This window comes from Nycticebus coucang, chromosome 10 (assembly GCF_027406575.1).
Source record: "Nycticebus coucang isolate mNycCou1 chromosome 10, mNycCou1.pri, whole genome shotgun sequence".
Lineage (NCBI taxonomy): Eukaryota > Metazoa > Chordata > Mammalia > Primates > Lorisidae > Nycticebus > Nycticebus coucang.
The window spans coordinates 124,472,481-124,478,677 of NC_069789.1; positions in this window are offsets into that span (position 1 = coordinate 124,472,481).

A 6,197-nucleotide genomic window follows, 5' to 3' on the forward strand; every position below is an offset into this window, starting at 1 on the left:
TGCCGAGGGTGGCGGGTTCAAGCCCAGCCCCGGCCAAACTGCAACAAAAAAATAGCCGGGCGTTGTGGCGGGTGCCTGTAGTCCCAGCTGCTCGGGAGGCTGAGGCAAGAGAATCATGTAAGCCCAGGAGCTGGAGGTTGCTGTAAGCTGTGTGACGCCACGGCACTCTACCAAGGGCAGTAAAGTGAGACTCTGTCTCTTACAAAAAAAAAATAGCTGGGCATTGTGGCAGGTGCCTGGAGTCCTAACTATTCAGGAGGCTGAGGCAAGAGAATCACTTGAGCCCAAGAGTTTGAGGTTGATGTGAGCTGTGACAGCAACTCTACTGGGGGCGACAAAATGAGACTCTATCTCAAAAAAGTAAATAAATGAAAGAAAGAAAGAAAGAAAGAAAAGGGTACAGAAACTATGTGACTTCTGGCAGAAGGAGCAAGGAGAAAGGATTATTGTTTTAGGAAGGGAGGAGAACAGTTGGGGGCCATTCCTTGAATACACCTCCCAGGCTGTGGGGGTCTTGCCACCTTCCAATCTGCACTCCACACTCTCTGCCTGGAACACCCTTCCCCAGATGGGCGCATGTCTGACGACTCCCTGCCTTGGTAGGGTTTCTGCTCAGGTGTTGTGCTCTTTCCTGTTTCATTTTCTTTTCTTTTCTTTTTTTTTTTTTGGTTTTTGGCCGGGGCTGGGTTTGAACCTGCCACCTCCAGCATATGGGACCGGTGCCCTACTCTTTGATCCTTGAGCCACAGGCACCACCCTTTCCTGTTTCATTTTCAATCTGATACCATATACCTGTGAACTAAAATAAAATCCTAAGGTCGGGCGTGATGGCTCACACTTGTAATCTCAGCACTTTGGAAGGCCAAGGTGGGCGGATGGCCTGAGCTCACAAGTTGGAGACCAACCTGAACTAGAGCAAGACCCCATCTCTAAAAATAGCCAGGCTTGGGGCGGTGCCTGTGGCTTAAGGAGTAGGGCGCCAGCCCCATATGCTGGAGGTGGCTGGGTTCAAACTCAGCTCTGGCCAAAAACTGCAAAACAAACAAACAAACAAACAAAAATAGCCAGGCTTTGTGGTGGGTGCCTGTAGTCCCAGCTACCTGGGAGGCTGAAGCAAGAGAATTGCTTGAGCCCAAGAGTTTGAGGTTGCTGTGAGCTACCTCATGATGCCGTGGCACCCTACCAACGGCAACAAAGTGAGACTCTGTATCAATAAAAAAAAAAGAATAGGGCGGCGCCTGTGGCTCAGTGAGTAGGGCGCTGGCCCCATATGCCGAGGGTGGCGGGTTCAAACCCAGCCCCTGCCAAACTGCAACAACAACAAAAAAAAATAGCGGGGCGTTGTGGCAGGCGCCTGTAGTCCCAGCTGCTCGGGAGGCTGAGGCAAGAGAATCGCGTAAGCCCATGAGACTCTGTCTCTACAAAAAAAAAAAAAAAGAATCAAATCAAATCAAATCCTAGCTCACAGCAACCATGAACTCTTGGGCTCAAGTGATCTTCTTGCCTTAGTTTTTCATTTTTAGTAGAGACAGGGTCTCACTCTTGCTCAGGCTGGTGTTGAACTCAGGAGTTTAAGCAATCCATCCACCCTGGCCTCCGAGAGTGCTAGGATTACGGGCATGAGCCACAACCCCTGGCCTGAAAGTAGATTTTTTTTTTTTGTAAGTATACTCTTTTATTTCACTCTTTTTTTTTTTTTATATATATATATTTTTGTAGAGACAGAGTCTCACTTTATGGCCCTCGGTGGAGTGCCATGGCATCACACAGCTCACAGCAACCTCCAACTCCTGGGCTTAAGCGATTCTCTTGCCTCAGCCTCCAGAATAGCTGGGACTACAGGCGCCCGCCACAACGCCCGGCTATTTGTTTTTGGTTGCAGTTCAGCTGGGGCCGGGTTTGAAACTGCCACCCTGGGTATATGGGGCTGGCGCCTTACTGACTGAGACACAGGCGCTGCCCTATTTCACTCTTTTTTATTTTTATTTATTTTTTTTTTGTAGAGACAGAGTCTCACTTTATGGCCCTCGGTAGAGTGCCGTGGCCTCACACAGCTCACAGCAACCTCCAACTCCTGGGCTTAAGCGATTCTCCTGCCTCAGCCTCCCCAGTAGCTGGGACTACAGGCGCCCGCCACAACGCCCGGCTATTTTTTGGTTGCAGTTTGGCCGGGGCCGGGTTTGAACCCGTCACCCTCGGTATATGGGGCCGGCGCCTTACCAACTGAGCCATAGGCGCCGCCCTATTTCACTCTTTTTTAAATAAACATAATTTAAGTGTGCCGTGAAAGTTTAACTATAGGTTCAAGTGTGCTGTGATTTCATTTTTATTTTTATTTTTTTCTCATTAGTTACAACAAAGCTGAAAGTAGATTTTTAAGGGAATGAAAGAGGCACTTCCTAAATTGGTTACCAAGAATTTATATTAAAATAACAAGCCATTCATTAGCTATACTTTGTTCTTTGTATTGCACATTCCAACCTCAAGAGAAGCAGTGAGGCAGCTAGTTGGGAACCTAATACCTTTACACAATTTACCCTTGGGCATGGGTTGGGGGTGTGTGACTGAGGTCCCATACTCCTGTCTCACTGAGCACCATAAATTTCGCAAACCTCACATGGCTCTGAGTGATCTGAGCAATTTTTTCTTCTTCTTTTATTTTGAGACAGTCTCACTTTGTCACCCTCGGTAGAGCGCTGTGGTATCACAGCTCATAGCAAACTCCAACCTCTGGGCTTAGGTAATTCTCTTGCCTCAGCCTCCCTAGTACCTGGGACTATAGGTGCCCACCACAACGCCCGGCTATTTTGTTGTTGTTGTTGCAGCCGCTTGGCCAGGGCCGAGTTCAAACCACCCTTGGTATATGGGGCCTGTGCCCTACCCACTGAGCCACAGACGCCGCCCTCTTTTCTCCTTCTAAAACAAATTGCTTTCCTACTCTGATGCAACAATTTTAACACCAAATATATAGGGGATTTTCCTCACACACTTCTCCAGTTGATATTAATTAGGTGTCCTATAATTTAACTCAATTTTGACACTATCTAAAGACATCAGAGCCCACAGCATGAGGGCTTGGTCCCACAATATCACCCCCCACTTCAGATGCTGAAATAGAGAAAATGGCCTGGAAAAGGGTAAAAATGCTTTCTGTCTCTTTAAAATCTCCCTACTACTTTTGGAGAACTAAAACCTGCATCTCTGTTTAAGGCCAGTGGTTAGGAGAGGCAGGGGAATAGCCTTTGTTCTTTGAGTGACAGAATGCTCAGCTGAACCCTTCTGATGGACCCAGGAGAGGTCTGGGTGAAGGTCCAGAGATTATCTTTGCTGGAGATGGGAGGGAGCAGAATACAGGCTGAAGCTGAAAAACCACCCTTTAAAAGGTCTGCATTTCTGGGCGGCACCTGTGGGTCAGTGAATAGGGTGCTGGCCCAATATACTGCCCACAGTGGCAGGTTCAAACTCGGCCTCCACAAAACTGGAACCAAAAATAGCTGGGCTTTGTGACGGGTGCCTGTAGTCCCAGCTACTCGGGCAGGAGAATCGCGGAAGTCCAGGAGTTGGAGGTTGCTGTGAGCTGTGACAACATAGCACTCTACCAAGGGCAATAAAGTGAGACTCTGTCTCCAGAAAAAAAAAAAAAAGTCTGCATTTCTCTTTATGGTTAGGACATTGGTACTTTAACATGGGATTCAGATAACCTCCTCTTCTGCAAGCTAAATTAATAAATTTCTCTTTCCAGGCATTGCGCCTGTGGCTCAGTGAGTAGGGCTCCAGCCCATATACCGAGCATGGCAGGTTCAATCCCAGCCCCGGACAAACTGTAACAACAACAAAAAATAGCCGGGTGTTGTGGCGGGCAGCTACTCAGGAGGCTGAGGCAAGAGAATCACCTAAGCCCAAGAGCAGGAGGTTGCTGTGAGCTGTGATGCCAAAGCACTCTACTGAGGGCAATAAAGTAAGACTCTATATCAAAAATAAAATAAAATAAAATATAAATTTCTCTTTCCTTCACAAACCACTTGACCTCATTCTTTTGATGTGGCCTCAGGTATAAGTGCCAAACTTTTGGCAACAAGCCCCAGGTTTTAATCTATACAACAGGTTTAGGGTTTCCTAGAACCCCATCCTCGGGCTCGATTTGAGAGCACATGTAGTAAGAATAAAAGGGAGTTAGTCAGGCTAGAGTGGACATGGCACAGCTAGTCTGTTTAAGTCCTATGTTACCTCACCTGCTATCTCTCATTCTTTTTTTTTTTTTTGGTTTTTTGGCCGGGGCTGGGTTTGAACCCGCCACCTCCGGCATATGGGACCGGAGCCCTACTCCTTGAGCCACAGGCGCTGCCCCTTTCATTCTTCTTGTTTTGTAAATTTAGCTCCCACCCTAAAGATGCTCATCTTCAATAGTTTAGGATTAGGGCGGCACCTGTGGCTCGGTTGGTAAGGCGCCGGCCCCATATACCGAGGGTTGCGGGTTCAAACCCAGCCCCGTCCGAACAGCAACAAAAAAAAATAGCCGGGTGTTGTGGCGGGTGCCTGTAGTCCCAGCTACTCAGGAGGCTGAGGCAAGAGAATAGCCTAAGCCCAGGAGTTGGAGGTTGCTGTGAGCTGTGTGATGCCATAGCACTCTACAGAGGGCCATAAAGTGAAACTGTCTCTACAAAAAAAAAAAAAAAAATAGTTTAGGATTAATTTAAGAAAGTGACTTTATTTATTTATTTGTTTTTATTTATTTTTGAGACAGAGTCTCACTTTGCTGCCCTCAGTAGAGTGTCATGGCATCACAGCAACTTCAAACTCTTGGGCTCAAGTGGTTCTCTTGCCTCAGCCTCCCGAGTAGCTGGGACTACAGGCACCTGCCACAACACCAGGCTATTTTCAGAGATGGGGTCTCCTCTTGCTCATACTGGTCTCGAATCAGTGAGTTCAGGCAATCCACCTGCCTTGGCCCCCCAGAGTGCTAGTACTACAGGCGTGAGCCAACGTGCCCAGCCCTAGGAAATTGATTTTTGTTTATTTTATTTTATTACTATTATTATTTATTTTTTGGCGGGGGTGGGGACAGAGTCTCACCTTGTTTCCCTCAGTAGAGTGCTTCGGTGTCACAGCTCACAGCAACCTCCAGATCTTGGGCTAGGGCAATTCTCTTCTCTCAGCCTTTTTTTTTTTTTTGTAGAGAAAGAGTTTCACTTTATGGCCCTCGGTAGAGTGCCGTGGCCTCACACAGCTCACAGCAACCTCCAACTCCTGGGCTTAAGCGATTCTCTTGCCTCAGCCTCCCAAGTAGCTGGGACTACAGGCACCCGCCACAACGCCCGGCTATTTTTTGGTTGCAGTTTGGCCGGGGCCGGGTTTGAACCCGTCACCCTCGGTATATGGGGCCAGCGCCTTACCGATTGAGCCACAGACGCCGCCCCCCTCAGCCTCTTGAGTACCTAGGACTACAGGTGCCCGACACAATGCCCTGCTATTTTTGTTGCAGTTGCCACTGCTGTTTTAGCTACCCACAGAGCCACTTGCACGGCCCATATTATTTTTCTTTTTTTTTTTTTTTTTTGTAGAGACAGAGTTTCACTTTATCCCCCTCGGTAGAGTGCCATGGCATCAGACAGCTCACAGCAACCTCCAGCTCCTGGGCTTAAGCGATTCTCTTGCCTCGGCCTCCCGAGTAGCTGGGACTACAGGCGCCCGCCACAACGCCTGGCTATTTTTTGGTTGCAGTTTAGCCGGGGCCGGGTTTGAACCCACCATCCTCCGTATATGGGGCCGGCGCCTTACCGACTGAGCCACAGGCGCGGCCCCCATATTATTTTTCTTATTGTTGGGGATTCTGTGAGGGTACAAGAAACCAAGTTACACTGATTGCATTTGTTAGGTAAAGTCCCTCTTTGTTTATTTTATTTTATTTTTTTAGAGACAGAGTCTCACTTTGTCACCCTTGGTAGAGTGCTGTGGCATCACAGCTCACAGCACCCTCCAGCTCTTGGGCTCAGGCGACTCTCTTTCCTCAGCCTCCTGAGTAGCTGGGACTACAGGCACCCTCCTCAACGCCCGGCTATTTTTTGTTGCAGTTTGGCAGGGGCCGGGTTCGAACCCACCACCCTCGGTATATGGGGCCGGTGCCCTACCCACTGAGCCACAGGCACTGCCCTGTCCATAACATTTCAATTTGCTAGGATGGGCCTTGCACAGTGGCT